The following is a 19,764-nucleotide window of genomic DNA, read 5'->3' on the forward strand; positions in this document are numbered from 1 at the left end:
GAGCAGGGCATGGCTTATTCTCCCAGCCACAGCGGCTGGGTGCTGTCACCAGTTCCTCAGTAGGGAGGAGCTGGAAGTGGATACAGAACCCCAATGTTGCCTACCATTATTCTACTTTGATTTCATGGATGAAATGTATTTCTCTCACACACAGAACAGGTTAAATAAACAGGGGAGTAAGGGCATTTTAAAAGGTGTAAGTACAAAGGTTAACCATTAGAACAAAAATAAAAACCTTCCTCTTTTTAAAATAAAAGAGCAAAAACTACACCTCATAGCAAAAAGAAATAGCAAATATAACAAAATACACATGATTATAAAATATTACGATAGACCAAATATATCAGTCCTAACAATAAATGTGGTGGGCTTATTAACTCATCTACTAAAATAAACAGGTACAATTTGGCTCACAAAACAAGGAGTTGTATAAAAAACATATCTAAAACAAAGTGATTGTGAAAAGTTAAAAATAAAAGGATGGCCAAATTATACAAGGCACCTGGAAACAAAAAGAGAGCAGGGGTGGCAAACCTGGAATCAGGCAAAGCACAATTCAAGCCCCAAAGCATTCATCATGCCAAAGAAAGACACTTTTTAATGCTAAAAGCCACAATCCTCGATGAAAAGAGAACAAATAAAAATACACGTATTAAAAAAAAAATACACGTATTTACATGAATATAACATTGCAACCACCTTTATGAAGCAAAAACTACAACAGATGCAAGGAGACACAGACAGAAACACTAATAATAGGAGACTTTCATATACCACTCTCAGTGGTATATTAGACAGATTAGGTAAGCCAAAAATGAGATAGAAGATCTAAACAGCATAATCAACAGGGTAAATCTTAAGGATATTTATCAAACTCTACTCTCTGATACTAGAGAATACTCTTCTGAAGTGCCCACACCACATCACCAAAAATAATCATATATTCGGTCACAAAGAAAACATCAGTAACCTCCACATAATAGAACTATTACAAGCAATACTCTCTGATCATAATGCAATAAAACTAGAATTTACTAATAAAAACAAAAAAGAGACATTCCACCTAGAAATTTTAAAACCTCTTATTAAACAACTCCTGGGTACTCTAAGGTAAATTTTTAAAGAAATAATGACAATAAAAGCACTACATATCAGATTCTATGGGATGCACTTAAAGCAGTGATCAAAGGAAAATTCATTGCACTAAACACATTTATCAATAAAAATGAAAGAATAAAAGTAAATAAATTTATTTCCAAGGTAAAAAAAAAAAAAAAGAAACTAAAAAATAACAAAGAAAGCACAAGGAAGGAAACAATAAAAGCAAAAGTAGAGGAAGAGAATAGAAAACTAGATCTAAGTAATAATTCAAAATTCTGTAGTTTTTGGAAAAATTAAAATGGATAAACCACTAAATAACTTATATAACTTGCCTAGGAAAAAACAGAGAAAGCACAAATACACAAAATAAGAAAGAGCAAAGGGGAAATAACCATTGAAATAGAAGAAAAATTTTGAATCATAAGAGATTATATCCAATAAATTTAAAAGCCCAGATGTAAGGGATAATTTGTTAGAAAAATAGAGATTACTAAAACTGACCACATTAAAAAGCTTAAACAGACCAACTTCCATAAAAGAAACAGAGAAAGTTATTAAGGAAATATCCCATAAAAAAGCATCAGGCCCAGATCGTTTCACAGGGGAATTCTACCAAACCTTCAAACATCAGATTGCCTCAATACTCTATAAATTATTCCAGAGCTGGTATATCGCGAGAAGGATCAAGCCTACAGAAACATCAACCTTTCAAGGAGATGAACCAGCCAAGAAGACTGAGAAAGAACACCTCTGAGGAAGGAGGGAACCCCAGAGCATGGAAGGATGTTTCAAGAAAGGAGACTTTTATGGCAACAGCTGCATAGAGACCCAATAAAAGCAATGAAAAGTGTTAACACATGGCTTGAGGACTAAGTGGAAGGTAAGGAAACTGAGAAAGCCAATTAATAACAACACCTTCTAACAAGTTTGTCTGGCATAGGAGGAGAGAAACTGGCTTGCAGCTGGGTGATAGGGGTCTAGGGAAGAGGTTTTGAAATGGGAGCAACTTGAGCTCCCATTTTAATGTTGATGAGGAGAGGTTTAATGTTGGAAAGGAGAGACTATGTGCATGGCATTGGGGACGTAATGTAGAATGACAGTCATAGTAGGAATGAGTCTAGGTCCAATTAGTTCAATGTTTCCTTTGATTCCTAATATCAACTCCAAATAATGTAGTCAACCTCTCCCAATATTCCACATTTACATATTACCTTCTTCAAAGGTCCAGACTGAATTTTTATCAGCGGTCACATTTTATGTTAATTTGGCAAACATTGCTGAGTGCCAGTGACTGCTAGAGGCAAGCCAGACAAAGTTGGAAGAGTCCTAGTTTCTTTACTAGAGAAGCTCAGTCTTCACTAGCTAATTAGGATCACATGAGTATCAGTACTTCCTAGTTCACTAAGTGTTTTGCAAACACTATCTCAAGCCTGTAATCCTCACAAGCCTTTGAGGAAGCTGGAATTACCTCCATTTCACAGGTGAAGAAACCAATCCTCAAAAAAGTTAACCAACCTGCCCCAAGAGAAAGACTTAAAATCAGCATCCAGGTTCTCAGACTCCAATACAAACACTTCCCCACCCTGCAACTCCTACCTTCATAAAGATGACTCTGAAGAGACTGCCTGGTCATTTGCGTAGATGCTCGGTCAGCAGAATTGGACTTTAGTACACTTGAGAATAGTTGACATCCTGCATCACATCTAAAATTGCCGTCTAAATTTGGAAAGCAGCTTTTATGCTCCCTAGCTGTCTGGATATTCTGTAGCCTATAGGGCACAAAGACTATGTTTTATTTATCATGATCCCAAGGACTGTGTTTTATTTAGCTTTTTATCTGTCCCTCTCAGCTTTATATATAGTGCCTTTAAATATTTTCTCCTTCAACATGTGTGGATTCATTCATTCACCTAATTTCATAACTCTGATATCATTTTCAATATAATCTAGGGCAGCAGTATAAAACTTCAAATTTAAGGGGTGAAAGAGTGGGGGCAAAGGGTATCACAGAACAGCTTTTTGAATTCAGAAATTTACATTAAAAAATCAAGATGCTTATGTGCTCTGAAATTTTTACAAGATGGCAATAATTAGCAATGAGACAAAGTATGTTTAAATATACTCTCCATAAATGTCTCATTTGACCCTTAAAATCACCCTGTAAGAAAGGTAAGGCAAAGGCACTATAATCTCTAATTCAGAGTTGAGGAAATAGTCCCTTAGAAAAGGTAAGTGACATGTTCAAGGTAATCAGATATACTGGAATTCAAGGAAGTCCTGACTTCAAATCTGTTCGCTTTATAATGCCTTTGCCTCACTTAGATAACCCTTCTTTACTAAACTGGTAAAGGTGAAATAGAAGATGAGAAACCAAATTGCCATCAACAAATTTAAGAAGGAAAAAAAAAAAAAAAAAAAAAAAGAGGTGATAGCCAGAGAAGGATACCTGTACTTGGTTGGAGAAGAACATAAATGGCCCCAAAGTGTTCTTATAGAAATCCTTTAAATGTTGCCTTTTGCTAGGGTGGGGAAAAGGACACTCACAGATTGTTGGTGGGAGTGCAAAATAGCACATCCTTTCCAGAGGGAAATTCACATTAAAAAACCCAACAATTCTATCATCTAGGAATGTACACTAAGGAAGTAATCATGGACGTGCAGGTTTTACAATTCACCAACAATGTGTTTAAGTAGTGAAAAACTGAGAATAAAAAAACCGACTAAATAAATTACTGCAGCCAAATAATGGCATGCTATGTAGTCAGGAAAAAAAAAAAAAACGGTTACCAAAAAGAATCCACTTTAGAAAAATTCATGCATTCGTCTCTGCATAGAAAAAGACTGGAGGGGCATCCCCAGTGTAACCATATTCACAATGGTTACTTGAATGGTGAAAGAGTGCACCTTCTTCACTGTGGTTTTGCATATTTTAGAAATTTTGTATATAAATATGACTAAATGTTTCTAATCAGACATTTTAAAGGCTTCTGGGGAGGGTGTGCAAGGGCAGGGCTTTCAAAAGAACATTTTAGCAGCCATTTTAAAAAATACCACATGAAAAAATAAAGCATTCTATACCGTTATCATTAAAACACCATTGAAAAATAAAGCACTCACCATGAATCCACATCAAAACCTTTTCTTTTCAAATTCCAGTCTTTCATTCGTACCAGTTCGCATACAGAAAAACGTTAAAAAGGTTGCCTGGCCAGAAGTCTGAGAGACTTTCTTGATTTCTACCTGTAGTTTTTACTTTGTTCCAGAAAAGAAAAGCAGTCACCTAAGAGGCAGCTCGAAAAGCACCTCGGCAGGAAAATATTTGGGAGGATAAGTTTCTCTCACATTTCTTTCCCTCCCGACCTACCGACAGGACAATCCTGACAGTGCCCGGCCCAGTTTCCTAATACACCCTAAAGAAGCACAGGAGATGCGCCAATATTCAGTATACGTTTCTAAAAAGACAAGTTTTACTTCACAATGCAGGATAAAGAGCAGCCTTCACTACTCATTCTGGACGTTACCGGAGAAGATGCCGCTGCGCGGCAGGAGAGCCTCCGAAGAAGGACAAAGCGGGGGCTCCTCGGCTCGGGTCCCGCAGGCGATGCGTCCGGAGCCGCCTCTGGGAAAAGGGCACCGTCCCTGGACACCGCCCCGCCCTCCCCGCGTCTCCATGACAGACGCTCCAAATCGCCGGGGACCAAAGCCTGCGGACAATGGGCGAGGATCGGGGGCCTCGGCAGCAGGTGCCCGGGTCGCCGCGTCTAAAATAAGGCACCGGTCCGGTGGCCAGAGACAGGGGCAGGGGAGCAGTCCCCCGGGATCCCGAGCTGGGCCTCCGCATCCTCCCCCCCGCCCCACCCGCCACCCAAGAACCGCCCCTCCCAGGCGACGGACACGCCCTCCCCGCAGGCCGGGACCTCCTCGCGCCGCCCGCCCCCCAGGGCCGCTCACCCGTCCGGGAAGTTCCCGCAGCCGCCGCCGCGGCCGCCGCCGCCGGCCCCTCAGGCCTCGCCCCTCACACGGCCGCCGCCTCCCACAGGAGCCGCACCGCAGCTCCCTCAACTGGGCCGCGGGACCCGGAACCACTTCCTTCCGGAACCGCCTCGCCCCGCCCCCCGTCCTAGCCACGCCCACTGCCCGCGGCCTAGCGCGGAGCCCGCTTTCCCACCGACCTCTGCTCTCAACTCTTTCCCAGCGAGGGTTGCCCCGCCCGGGAGGCTCCGGCCAGAGCGCCTGCGCCCTCCGCCGGCCGTTCCCACCTCTGCCTCTCTGTCCAGGGCGCATGCGCCATCTGCCGCCCGCCCGCCGGGAAGGAAAGAACACACTGGGTCCATGGATCCTGAGGGTTAAGGGTCAGAGATCGGAGTTCACCCCTCAGTCAGAGGCAGGAGCTTGGTCCCGTGGGCCTTCCAGCGTTGTGCAGATGAGCGGAGCAGATGAGCCTCAGCCTTCCAGCCCCTGGCTTGTCCCTCAAAGCCCTTCCAGAGCCAGCCTACCTGAACCTGCAAGGCTGTGGCCTCTCTCCTGCCTACTCAATCTCTAACTATTCCCCATGGCCTCAAATCAAGCTTGTACCCAGAAAACAAAACCTCTCCTCTGTACCTCCCGAATAGGTTAATGGTACCAACATCTCTCCACCGTGCAATTCAAAATACTGACTCATTTTTACCTACTCTTTTGATTTCTCTCCTCCTACACTCCATCCAGCACCCCAAAGGTAGTATATCCTCACTCTTGGAGCTTTCTCACTTGACACTTTGATGTTCTTTTTACCCCTTGCAAGATTTCTCTTTCAGGGTCCACCCCATCTGGTGGACCTTCTACCCTCCCTTGTCACTGTCGTCTACTGACTGCATTAGTTTTCCTCCCCATCTGAATTACTGCCATCATCCTGATGAAACCAACACCCATGACTAAGCCATGTTTCCTTAACTTCCTCGGTCCAGATGACTTTACCTCTATTCTACTTAATCCACCCATTTCCAGGTACCCATTCTATAAAATCTAGACATCCATCACTTTATACTGCTTCATAGCTAAAACCTGAAGTTTACCAACCCCATTTATTTGGACTCAATCCTCATCCTTGTAGTCCTATCTCTCCCTTAGTCCCAATATACTTGGTCTTCAAAAACCACAGAGCTCTCACATCCCCTGAACCTTCTACCTGACTGAAGCCCATGGCCTTTGACTTCAACCACTCTTGTAAGCAGAGCCCCTTGAATTGCCCTTTGATACGTCCCAACATCAAACCACCACCTTGAAACACTCCAGTTATCTGCATTTTCCATCCCCACGTCTATGTTTCCAAGCACTACTTGGGAGGAAAAAGCCACACAACTATAACAGAACGATACCACTACAAATTTATGGAGACTCACCACAGTGGACAGCCTTGGTGCCTCTTAGAAATCCTTTTATGTGACCACTCTCATTTCCAGTAATTGTTGTTACTAACCCTTACCACTCTCTTTAAGCCCCATACCAGTGATCATTTCCCTCTCTTCATACATGATTTTTGCTTCCTGTTTTGCAGAGAGAAATTCCCCAGCATAGTATATGAGGCCTTTCACTATCTGGTTCATACTTACCTCTCTAACTTCTCTCCTCTTTGTGCTCAATGCCCTGGCTATACTGAAATGTTTGCTGTTTAAGATGAATACTCCATTGCACATATTATCCCTTCTGTCTGGTTAAAAGGTGTGAGACCTTTTAATCTGCTTCAGTTCAGGAAGGTTTTCTTCCATTCTACTTTCAAGAATTGTTTCTGCTCCATTTGTTCTGGTCTCTCTTTTAGGAAGAGCAATTATTTGTGGTAAACGTCTGTTTTATCGTTTTCATCTGTTTACCGTTTTTCAGCATTCTGGTAGACCTCCAATCTGCTTTCAATGTTACCGATAAGATTTCCAAAAGCATTATTTCTGCCTCTGTTTTTACTCAATTTCTATTATTGCTAATTTTGTTTCCTTCCGTCATTTCCTTCTCTCCCCCCCACCCCATCCTTCTCTTTCAACTCATCCTATTGACTTTCCATCTCACCCTTTCATTTCCTTATGAATTTCTGTTCTAGTTTTATAGAAGGCCTATCTTCTTGCAAAAGGATGGTAAACTGGTCATAAAATTCCTCTTTTGGATTCCGTAGTCAGTCATTTTCATAAGTATGCTCTTCTTTCTCTTCCACGATTAGGTTTTATATTTCACAAATATATATATATATATATATATATATATATATATATATATATATACACACACACACACACACACACACACATATATAATGAAGTATACAAAATACACATATATATATCAATATATTCTTTTGATTCATCTTTGAACAAGGTGATTTTTGTTCAGACTTATTACTGGTTAATAATAAGCACAAGGAGATGGCCCTCGCCCTATATGCTGGTTCTGTGGGCAGAGGTTAAGTAGTTTGCATAAGGTTTCATAGCTCTTGATTGTGTATATGAATAGCACACACACATACATAGGCAGAACAAGCCTAAGAGAAATGAAATATTATCTGCCTTTCCATTTATTTTTTCTTTGATTTTCATGCAAAGCCAAACCTGCTCTAGAATGCCAAGTATGCTTAATATAAGGGCTCTATATTAGTAAGAATAAATTACGCTATGATAACAAACCCCAAATCTCAGTGGGTTATAGCAACGAATGTTTATTTTTCACTTATATTTCAAGTCCATCATGGGTCAGCTTTGGTTCTTCTGTCTGGGACCCAGGGTGAAGAAACTGATGCTATCTGAGACATTACTGGTGTCATACCAGAATAAAAGGAGCAAGAGTGGGACCATACATTGGATCTTAAACCTTCTGCTTTAAAGCTGAATCAGAAATTCTGGGGGTGGGGCCCAGCATAGTTTCAACAAGCCCTCCAGGAGATTCTGAAGCACGCTCAAGTTTGAGAACCACTTCTCTATGGCTTGTATTTCCTGTAAACCAGAAGATGGACATAGAGACTTGATAAAATTGAGTAGTTTTTAAACTACTAATTCTTAAACCAGAAAAAAAGAAGTCATATTAAAAGAGAGCAAGAGAGAGAGAGAGGGAGAGAGAATGAATATCAGGCTTTGATACAGACTTAGATAAAGTGCCTATTGTCATTGTCATTTTTTGGAGGGACACTGTTTTCTGGGGAAACCTGCCAGCTGCCCTGATATGTATCTCCAGCCATCCTTCTGTATAGCTTTCTTTTTTAAATGCTGATGTGAGAATAAGATAATTAGGAAGAAGTAGGACAAATAGCTTTCTCATCCCTTGACAATGCTGTTGGCCCAGATTTTTCTCATAGTTTTTGTCTAGATGGTTTGTATTATGTTGGTCATGGCTTCAGCATCTACATTAGTGCTTATAACCCAGGACTGACAGACCAGGTGAATTTTCTCTTTCCTTAAGTATCTGACTTTGGCTATGCTGCTTAATACTGTCAGTGAAATTTGATGTATAATGCTTAGCTGGCCCTGATTCCTCCTCTTTTTCTTCCATCCCATGATACAGGCACTTTTTTGTGGACGCTGTCCTTTCTTTACCTTTACTTTTTTTTTTTTTTAAAGTTAAGATTCTTTTTTTTTTTTTTTTTTTAATTTATTTCTTTATTTCTTTTTGGGTGTGTTGGGTCTTCGTTTCTGTGCGAGGGCTTCCTCCAGTTGCGGCAAGCGGGGGCCACTCTTCATCGCGGTGCGCGGGCCTCTCACCATCGCGGCCTCTCCTGTTGCGGAGCACAGGCTCCAGACGCGCAGGCTCAGTAATTGTGGCTCACGGGCCCAGTTGCTCCGCGGCATGTGGGATCTTCCCAGACCAGGGCTCGAACCAGTGTCCCCCGCATTGGCAGGCTGACTCTCAACCACTGCGCCACCAGGGAAGCCCTACCTTTACTTTTTAAAGGGCTTTGTCAACAGTGGAGCACAGACAGAAATGATTTATATTATTTGAAAGAAAATGTTTTTAGACAGGCTTATGCTGCAGATTCCTTTTTGCTCATTCTAGTCACTGCCTTTATGTCTGTTTTCCTACTGAGACGGAGGACAAATTCCTAAGCAAGATTTGGTAGCTGCTACCAGTCCTCTGGTTCCATAAATTATTTCTGATGAACTCTTTTGTAACGCAATATGTGAAGCAGCTTGGCCCTGGTTCTGAAAGCAATACAATATTTGTGGTTTTAAAACAAGGTGTCACAAGTCAGCAATTATTTTGAAAAAAACTTTTTTTGATTGATGTGAACTACCTACATTGATGCAAGGCAAAAAAGGAATGGTGAGGTTAGGTTTAAAACTTAATCTTACTGCAAAATAATTGTTTAAAAGTTCATTACTCACCTTATTTAAATCTTTAGTGTTCCCCCGGAAGCTCTTGCCCAGATCCTTGATGGATTCAGTTCACATATCTTTTCCTACCATAAGCAGGTCTGGTTTTGTGTCCTGGCACAACCCAGACACCAGTTCAAAAGTCACTAAGCTCTCAAACCTTTCATCTGCCTGATACATTTGCTTTGTTTAACTCCATATTTGTTAGGTACTCCACAACTTCTTCTTAAGTGTTCACACCAATTTTCACTCTCCCTTAGACTGGTAGGGAAAGAAAACATAATGGACCCTGAGGTAGATTTCCTAACAATACAGTCAAAATATTTGTTGCTCCTCTCTTCCCAGGCCCTCTACTTGAAAACTGAAAATGACAAATGTGGATCCCACTATATTTCCATCGGACGGCTCTGGTCTCAGCCAGTCATGGCATAGCAGAGACAACTAACTAGCCACCAAATTATTGGGTTGGCCAAAAAGTTTGTTCTGGTTTTTCCATAAGAGCTTATGGAAAAACCCAAACGAACTTTTTGGCCAACACAATACTGGTGCTCTCCCTTACATAGAAGAGCACTATCCCTGGTAAGAAACAAAGCAGCCAGGGACTATACTTCCCAGCATCCCTTGCATCTAAGTGGGGCCATGTGACTAGTTCTTGTCAACGAAATGTGTGTGGAAATGATACGTGTCCCTTAGAGGCCAAGGTGGTTGGAAAGCAGTGTGTCTTCTCCATCCTCTTTCCCTATTCTGTCAGCTTAATGCAGAAAAACATGACAAAATTGGAAGATGAGGGAGCTACAAGATGGAAGGGGCCTAGTCCCTGAATTACCACGCAGAAGAGAGTTGTAATAAAGGATATCTGTTTTGGACTTCACAGGAGGGAGCAAAAAGTTCTATTGTATTTGAGACATTGTGCATCTTGCGGGGAGGGTGGGGTTGTTATAGAAGCCAGCATTACCTTCACTAATACACGTGGTCATCTCCTTCCCTTTGGCCAGTGATTAGCTTAGGGGTCGGTGTAAGACCTAGTACTGGCCCATGAAAAGCAGAAATCTTCTGGGAGCTTCCGGGAAAGAGTTTCCCCCCTGATAGAAGGAGGGAGCAGTACAAAGGGCAGCCTGCCACTAACTTTTTCACAACTTTGACACAGTGGCATTGAGGATGGGATGCTGGTGCCAGAGCAGCCTTCCTAAGAGTCAAGAAACTCAAAAAAGTGCTGCCCCAGAATCCTGATGTCATTTAGCTGTCTTTGGAGCTTGTTACATATTATGTGTGATTAATAAATAACCTTAATATTGAAGCTACTTTGCGTCGTGTGTAGTGGAATGATCAAAACTAGTACACTTATTCTCAATGTTAAAAAATTCATTCAACAAAGATTTATTGTGGGGCTCCTCTGTGGCAGGTGCCATTCTAGGTGCTGAGGATCCAATGCAAAGACAAAAACCAGGATCCTTGAGACCGTCATCTCATGACAGAATGTGGGTCTGGCAGAAGGATATGTAGATCAGAGGCCATGGATTTGAATCCAAAACTTTTCTCAGTAACAACTGTGTTTATTCACTCACAAATATTTACTGAATACCTGTGTGAGGGAGTAGGAATATGGCAGCCCTGCTGTCAGGAGGCTTACAGTGAGGGAGATAGACATTACTCCAAGAATCACACAAATAAATGTCTCACCGCAAACTGTAATAATATGAAAATGTGTAACAGCAAACCTGGCCTCATCACCCATCACAATTGCAAATAAGAACTTGTTAAATTATTTGTCTACTGTCTCTCTTCCCTGCTAGACTATGGGCTCCAGGAAGGTGGGGACGATATCTGGTCTCGTTCTCTGCTCTATCCTCATCCTTAGCAAACTGCTTGGCACAGAGTAGGGAGTAGGTATTCACACATAAGTGCTTAATAAGTGAGCATTTATGACATGGGTTTCCTCCTGGATGAGGGAAAAAAAAACTATCCTACCAACTGTCCACGTTCCCAGATGGAGGGTGCAGGTATTCTGCTGGAACTGAGCAACAGACAGACCAAATGCCCTCAGCAGAAGATGCCCAGGGATTTGCAAAGTCAGCAACAACTCCTGGTGAGGGAAGCTGGTTGAGCTCAACTGGGAAACCTGCAAATATAACTAGGAGATGTGTCGACTGGCAAGAGCCTCTAGGGGGTAAGTCTGTGTGATTTCCCAGGCAGGAACTTGGAAGTATGGTGGGCCAGGGCAAGCGCAGGCTCCAAAGGAAACCTTGGGTTTGGAGCCCAGCTGTGTACTTCCTGGCTGTACATGACGGGACTTCACCTGTCTTGGCCCTCATGGTAAAGTGAACATGGCAACAGCAGTGCTTATCTCAGAAAGCCCTTCTGAAGGCTAAGGGAGAGAACGCGTGGAGAGCTCTTAGCACACTGCCTAGCTGGCTCGGGTCCGGTTCTCCAGGAACAGGCTCTGAGACCAGTTAGCACACAGGAAGGGCGTGGGGAGTGCTGGGGGAGGGGGGCAGGGGAGTGAAGGAAGCAGCAGCCAGAACTTGGGCTGCAATACGTTCTCAACAAAGGCCTCAGGTGAACCCACAGGGAGCTCCGAAGCTGGGACAACCCTTCTGAGTTGTCCTAACCTTGACGCAAGGGTCTTCATACACCTGAGCAATCCAGTCAGGGTCCAGCCTATCCACAGGCTGCCCAAGTGAGGGGATTTAACCTTGGTGGGGCGGCCTCCTTCAGTCAAGGGCAATTCTTAGAAAGGAACTCCACCGACATACCTCAGCAAACTGTACCTCCAGCATCTGGAAGGAGACATCCGGAAGGACAAATATCTCAGTCCTAAAAGGGAGGGCCGTGCAGGTGGCACACCATGACATCCGTGACACTAGCATTTAATGTGAACCTTTAAAGCCATTAGAGCAGCTGCTTAAACTTTCCCAAAGCTTGCTGAGGACTTAAGGCATCCTCGCTGTCAAAGTACAACTTCCAAAAGGTTAAAAGCATAATTGTGATGTAAATGTACAGTGAGCGTGTGGCAAAAATGTGTTGTGGAGGTTCAGAGCGAGCCTCCCCCAAGTGTGCCACATTCGCATGAGGATTATTTTCAGCTAAGGGTCACTGGGACCCTGCGGATTCAGGGGAAACTACTGCCCTCCTTTGACTAACTAGAAGAATTTAAATTGTTGTTGTTTCTTCTTGACCAGAAAAGAGTTATTAGCGAAAATAAATTTTATCTAAGTGGCCCCATCTATATGGCAGGACAAACATCTAATTACTGATACCAAACATCTGCTCTTCTTCTTATCATTCTTTGGGTGACGCTCCTGTCCTGGGAAGCCCCCAGCCGCTATCCCATTCCTCAGCTCGGATGGCACAGGGACCTCAGTTTACCTTTCTGTCTCCGAACCGTTCATAAATGTGGGGTCTCTGACCCTCTCATGTATGTGGAGTTCCCACAGAGATGAAATTAAATTTGACTTTCTCCTGTTAGTCTCACGTCGATTTAATTCTTAGATCAGCCAGAAGAACCTGTTAAGGGTAGAGGTAAATTTTCTTCCTCCCCGACAGTGTTTAACTCATTAAGGAGCAAGATGACAAAGCTGGATCAAGGGAGGATACAGAACCGACTGTGACGCACACTTGGATGTAAGTATACACACAGCAACACACACATATATTTAGTGGAGCAAAGAATGCTGGAGAAGACTGCAAAGTCAGATACAAAATTGCTTAGTGCCCTACAGGGACAAACAGGAATAACCTTTGGAGGTAGCTTTTCTATAGGACAAAAGTCATCTGCAACTTTCTGTCTACAAGTGAATAACTCCGGAGACTGGGTTCTAGGTCATAGCACACAGGCAGTCATAGGAAGTCACATCCCCTGAGACTCAGTGGCCCCTTGGGCTGCTTTGTTGAGACCAGGCTGTCACAGGGCTTTGTAAGGGCACACTGTTATCTTTCGGCCTTATTTCCATGTTCTGGATAATTTCTTACCATCGGTGAGCATTGAACACCTCATACCAGCCATCGGAGCTGTCACCATACAGGGGTGGCCCCTGAGAAGCCTTCAGAAGGCCAGTTCCACTGAGCAAATGGGAGTTGCTTCTTTCCTCCCAGTGATGCCAGCAAAGATTCAGTTTGTTCTAAAACAACCATGAAGACCCACTGCAGGGGCTGCATTCAACCCCACAAGCTCTGCGAGCATCTACTGTGCAGGACCTAGCGCCTTCCTAGCTATCACCCCTTTAGTGACAACTTTCTGACTGTCTCAAAGATAAGCCTGCACGCGCTACTAGGAAAATGCGATTGAAAGACAAGTACAACCAACAGAGAGCTGTGGGCTCTTGATTCGAAAAAGAAGTTTCTTTAAGCAAAAGTTTAATTCCTTCGGACTCTATTCCTTACATTTTGCATTTCGTGAGATGGGGAAAGCTTGCCTTAATACTTTCTTGGAAGTCCAGAAGGCTGGCTGCTTTAGACCTTTCCCCTAGCACCAACCATCCCTCAGAGCCAACCGAAAGAATTAAACTTGGCATTTCCTAACTGCTGCACAGAAGCTTCTCACTTACTTACCACGGAGCTGAAGGCACTCACCACTCCACGTCTCTCATTGGCCTAAAAGGCCCACATTGGGCATCTGATAGAAAGCCCATGTTTGGCATCTGATCCAATATTTATGCACACAGAACGTGAAAACAACACAAAACAGCCGGCGTGGATTGAGTTAGATAAACACCACCCTAATTTGGCCTGTTGGAAACTAGGGGGAAAGGGGGAGCAACTGGTTCAGGGGATACTATTTTCAAATCCCATGGTCTTGCTTCCAGGTACGATGGGAACTTGAACCAACAGTAAAGCCAAGCTCTGCTGCTGTGAGTAGACACATGGATAATAACCCTTGCAAAAGCGAGCTCAGATGAAAAGGTTCTAGAATTAGATAGTGGTGATGGTTGCATGGCTGTGAAGAAATCAAAGACAGAGTTGTATACTTTAAAAGGAAGGAATTTTTATGGTACGTGAATGATATCTCAATAGTTTTTTTAAATAAAAAGAATCAGAACTACAAGTCTCCATGGGGCTTCTGGCCCTTCTCCGCTATAAGCAGCTGCTCTAGCAAAACAGCTCTGCTCTCAGGGGCAGGAGAGCCTGTCAGCTCCCCTGGGGGCACCAAAGCTGTGGCCCCGGGGTCAACCCCAGCTCTGCCAAGTTCCGGCTGTGTGTCCTTGGGAAAGTAACCCTCTCCTACCTACCTCACATCCTGGACAAGTCTTAGGACCACCTCGCATACAGCAGGAGCTCAGGACGTGCCGACTGTTAAGGTTCATTCCTGCAGGAGAAGCTTAAACCACGGCGAGTAGAGGCCACTGCTTCCCACCTCCTGAGATCACAGCATATCCCGGGGAGGGGGAGGCATCAGTTGGAGGTCTTTGGAGGTTGGTACCAAGCCTCATGTCTAAATTTCCCCGACTTAAACCTTGAACCATAACTGGCACCCACACCTTGGACCCCGCTCCTGACTTTATCATTTCCTCACTAACTTCTGGGTCCTTATCCCCAGCCCACCAGAGATGCTGAACTCGGTTGACCCTCAGGAGACACTAAAGCACGTGCTCTCTCTCTCCAGGAACAAATGATCAACCCACCCTGGTCCCATCATGCACTAAATTCTCACCTCGCTTGGATATGTCGCTGATCTCTATTTCTATTCCAAATTCTATTTCTCTATCAGACTACACTGTTTTAGGGAGTTCCCTGGTGGCCTAGTGGTTAGGATTCCGTGCCTTCACTGCCGTGGCCTGGGTTCAATCCCTGGTCAGGGAACTGAGATCCCGCAAGCTGTGTGGCAGGGCCAAAAAATAAAAAATAAAAACAAAAAGACTATACTGTTTTAATTATGGAAGTTTTACCATATATTTGATGGTTTGTTGGGGGAAGCCTCCCTTTTAAAAAAACTCACTTTATAAGTTTCTTAGCTTTGTGTTCATTTTCTTACATGAACTGTACAATTACATCTTTTTTTTTTGGCCACGCAGCACAGCTTGTGGGATCTTAGTTCCCTGACCAGGGATCAAGCTTGGGCCCTCGGCAGTGAAAGCACCGAGTCTAACCACTGGACTGCCAGGGAATTCCTGTACAGTTATATTTTCAAGTTGCAAAACAGAAATCCCATGGAGTGGAACTTCATTTAATTTACACAAATGTGAGGGTGGGTCACCTACTCATCTTCTTCGGGTGTGTAGGTCTTCCCATTCAGGGGACATGGCATGTCTTTCCATTTACATCTATTCTTATGTCCCCTGGTCAAGTTTTAGACAAAGCTTGTTCTTTCTAGGAATTTTATGAGTTTTTTTAGGATCCATTTTCTGTTTACTTTTAATGTGTAAGAAAACTATCGATTTTTCTTCACTTAGTGGTTAGCTCCCCTGTGGAACTATTCTGAGTTTCCCAGTCGTTTCCCATGGATTCCCCACAAAAAGACTATCTGTAAAGGTTTCTCTTTTCTAATGTTCCTAAGAGCTCTCGCTCCATTTTCTTATACAATTGTGCTGAGTGATGCTAAAGAGTGGGGATGGAGGTCACTCAGTGTTGTGCCCCAATGTAATGGATATAACAACTCTAGAAACAAGCTAGTTCTTTACACTTGCTTTCCAAATGAAAAAAAATTACAAAAGCATTTGACTAATAGGAAACCTGTATATACTAAGAAAAATTTAGAATATTCACAAAATAGAAATTGCTCTTAGGAGTGACTAGACGTTCACTATGACACTCTGGCCAGAGCTCATGATGACAGAAGCTACTTATAATGCTGCTGTCAAAGGCCAGCACGTGGAAAAAATGAGGATGTCCACTCGTGTGCCCTCACCAGAGGCTTTGTCATCAGAGCTGGGGACAGCTGCGTTAACTAGGCCCTCGGCTTCAGAGGTGGCAGCCCAGCAGTTACCACAAGGATCTGACATCCCCATTCCAGTCCTGGCCCTCCTGGCTCCTGGTCTTGGCTGGTATTGTCTCCCAGGCGGTAGACAAGCCATGACTTAGATACAGAAAAAAGGTTGGTGTGGGTTTCAGCTTACTGGAAAACAGGGGTCACCATTCCCATTATAATTCTGTTTAAATGCCAGATTGCTCTACGGAATGTTTTTGGAGATTACACTAAGGTTAACTGCATCTTAGCTAGCTAGCAGTCCCTCGCATCAGAGGTATGAAAGTACAGCAACTTTACTTACAAGTTCATCATGTCCTGGGACAGCTCATCACTGAAGCTTATTTCCACAGTTGGTTTCACTTGGAACTGGCAATAGAGGAATTTTAATGAGTTAGACAGGGAAAGGACACCCACACAGGATTTAAACTTTTTTTTCCAAATAGGTTTTCAAAAATCTGGTATCTGGTTTGGTTTCAGCACATTTTTTTTCATCGAGCCTACAGAAGCAAACAAAGCACTAGCACGCCATCAGACTCTTCAATGAAAATGTATTTCACGGTAACACAAGGTACACATCGTGCAAATGAGGCATCACCAGGATCACAATGGTGCTGTGAGGTACAACGGATTGCAAGAAAACAGACATTTAGCAAAATAGGGCTATAAGAAAGATGGCAAGGCGTTTTTTTGAAAGTCAGACCATGCTATCATTTTCTATGTGCTTGTCATAAAAGGGATTTTCCCCGATATTCATCAAGATCCATGGCACTGTATTATTGGAGGCATGTATTTTATTTAGTATATACACATACACAAACGTACACAGTTTCCATAACTAATACAGTCTTACACTGTAGCTGGTTTTAAGAGCACATGAACAAGATTACTATGGAGACTTTTTTGTATCTCCTGGTTGCAAACCTCAGTCAGAATTATGGATCTTTCCAAACTCTTTATTGTACAAGACAAAAAAAAAAAAGGTTTCAAAGAAGAAAAGGTTATTTTAATCTGAAAGTCACATTTCACCACAAGAAATGAAGAAAACACATTATTATATGGCATAAAACGTGTAAAGTATACATTCTACCGTCATTTGTCCCCCGTCCAGATGTTTTTATGTTCAAGCCTGTTCAAGTGACATATTGGGTCCAGTTCAGGGGCCCCTGTCTCAGAGCACTATGCTTTTCATTTGTACCTGGTTTTATTAGAGTAAACAAACAAACTAAAGCCCCAAGAGCCAAGAGAAAAACAACAGCAACAACATGAAAAGCAACCACCTGGGCAGGAGGTGCGCAATTCATTCAGTCCAGAAGCCACTTGAAGGTCTGGAGTGACTACAGCTTGGAGGATTTAAGGTACAACATGAAAAGGTCCTTGGAGATTCAGGTGCCCAAGTCTGGAGGAATACGCCTAAGAGAGCAGACGGACTTCCACGCGGTTCACTGGCTCCCTTACTCAGCCAGAACTCACTCCGCTAGCCGCCCAAGGAGCAGTGGGGGGCAACACATTCTGCAGGTGGCTAAGTCTAATAATAAAACACGGCTTCTTGATAGTAACTTCCAACAAAGAAACCCCAGAGATGGGGGAAATGTTCCAGAATTTCTTCTCCTTCTAAACACAGACAGGGAGATATGCAGCCCAAGTTTTCAGTATATGTTTAAGTAGAGTCTGGGTAAATGTCTAGGATATTTACAAGAAAAGACATCTAAATGTTTATATGCTCCAAGTCTGGGGATAAGAATGGTTATAAGGTGACTTTCCAAGCCGAAATCACACGGGTTATTCAGAGGATCACTATGATAACAGAGTACAGGAAGTGCTTTATCAGCAGCTGAAGCTCATAAATAGAAATGTAACATGGAACTCTGCTAAAGCCCGACAAGGCCAACGTCTCAAGGGTCTACTGAGAGTGGCCAGCATTTGACATACTAAGTAGGAATACAGTTACATTTTGATTTAATAGTTTGGAATCCAGCGGTTAAGGACGACAGAAGCTTCTTCAGAGGGCCGGCAGCTCAGATTTGACTACCAGCAGCTTCATGGGTTCTCCAAACGCCACCTGTGGCAATTCAAAACCAAAATCAGGTGAAACCAATGGAGAGACAGTATTTTGCAAGTTGCAGCATCTATTCTCTCTCACTAAAATGATCACAGTGTGGGACTTTCTACCTTCTTGGTAATTGCTTTTTCCTTGGCTTATAGAGTCTCTCAACGGAAGTGCTGCAGCATTTTGTGTAGGACTATTCTTTTAGGGGGTCAAATTTTCTTTACGCGGGACTGTCCTAAAACCTGCAGGACGTTTAATGTCGCAAATGCCAGTGCTGCCTCCAGCCACTGTGACAACCACCCACAACACCTTTCCAAACACATTTCCAGCGGGGGCGTTGCCACCTCTGGCTGAGAAGAATTTGATAACTAGACTTATATGACAGATGAAAATATACAAGCAGTATGAATACAATTATTTAGTCAAGATTTTTTTTGGACAGGGATTTTGCACTTCTTTTAGTTAGAAATGTAGGAAATAGATTTGAGAAGCCATGAACACTCTTCTAAGTTTTGTGGATTTTCTGGTCCTTAACTGATAGTGAGGTCAGTGAACCGAAGGGTGCAAGGTATGCTAACAACAAGAGAAATCTCTTACTAAATATTAATCCATGTAACTGTCAGGGAAAGAGAATACTCAGGTGAATTTTTTAAAGTGTCCAAGAAGGCAGCTGCTCTTCCAAACCAGGGATATGGTTTATTCTAAAAACTGCCTGTCGTGCATTCCATCTCATGTGTGAAAGGACCACAACTGCTTCCCCTAGAGCCAAGAGAAGCAAACTCCAAAATGCACTGTCTACAGCCAACAGCTGAGGTCAGGTAGAAATAAGTATACGAGACATTGTGACCTCGGCCGTGTGACCTCCCCAACCTGTTTCCTCATTTGAGAAATAGGAAGGTTGGACTAAATCATATCAGTTATTGAAGTTCTATTATAGGAGTGGAATATCATAAAAAATAAGGTGACTGAGATAATGCTGAGAATAGAAAAATTTAAGTCTAAAATGGGAGGAGCAATTGGAACTAAGTTATGACAGTATTTGATGACAGATTCTAATTATGTTTTTCATCATTCAAAAATAAGCCCCAAACTGAAGCAAATCCAGTATGAGGTGAGTATAACTAAGTACACACAAATCCAGTGTTTATAACCCATAGATATATCTTACTCAAACAAGAAGCTTCTAGAAGCACTTCGGCAAGAAAAAAAGGCCAAAGGCGGGGAACGCTTCAGGGCACAAACTTCAGTTCTTGCCCCCCTTACTCCTTCAGGTATGATCCAGGAACAGATGTTTGCTTTGAAAGAATCCAGAGGAAGTCAACAGAACAGCAAACCATTTAGCCCAACACTCACCAATGTATACAAGTGATTCTAGATAGGATGTGGGATGT

The 19,764-nt window shown here is 42.9% G+C and overlaps 1 protein-coding gene across 9 annotated transcripts in view; it reads right to left on the reverse strand.

Annotated features, from left to right (window-relative positions):
* BCLAF3 (BCLAF1 and THRAP3 family member 3) overlaps window positions 1-5,153 on the reverse strand; it is a 67,203-nt gene extending 62,050 nt beyond the window's left edge. For 4 of the 9 annotated variants that reach the window (XM_068533981.1, XM_068533977.1, XM_068533980.1 and 1 more), the window contains exon 1: window positions 5,053-5,153. The gene's annotated coding sequence lies outside the window, so the exon portion shown is untranslated. Of the gene's footprint in view, window positions 1-2,697; window positions 2,871-4,218; window positions 4,580-4,622; window positions 4,914-5,052 lie in introns of those variants that run through there. The other 5 variants (XM_068533974.1, XM_068533973.1, XM_068533972.1 and 2 more) reach the window with 5 other exon arrangements.
* Window positions 5,154-19,764: the final 14,611 nt, after the last annotated feature.

The sequence above is a fragment of the Eschrichtius robustus genome, chromosome X (genome assembly GCF_028021215.1).
Source record: "Eschrichtius robustus isolate mEscRob2 chromosome X, mEscRob2.pri, whole genome shotgun sequence".
NCBI lineage: Eukaryota > Metazoa > Chordata > Mammalia > Artiodactyla > Eschrichtiidae > Eschrichtius > Eschrichtius robustus.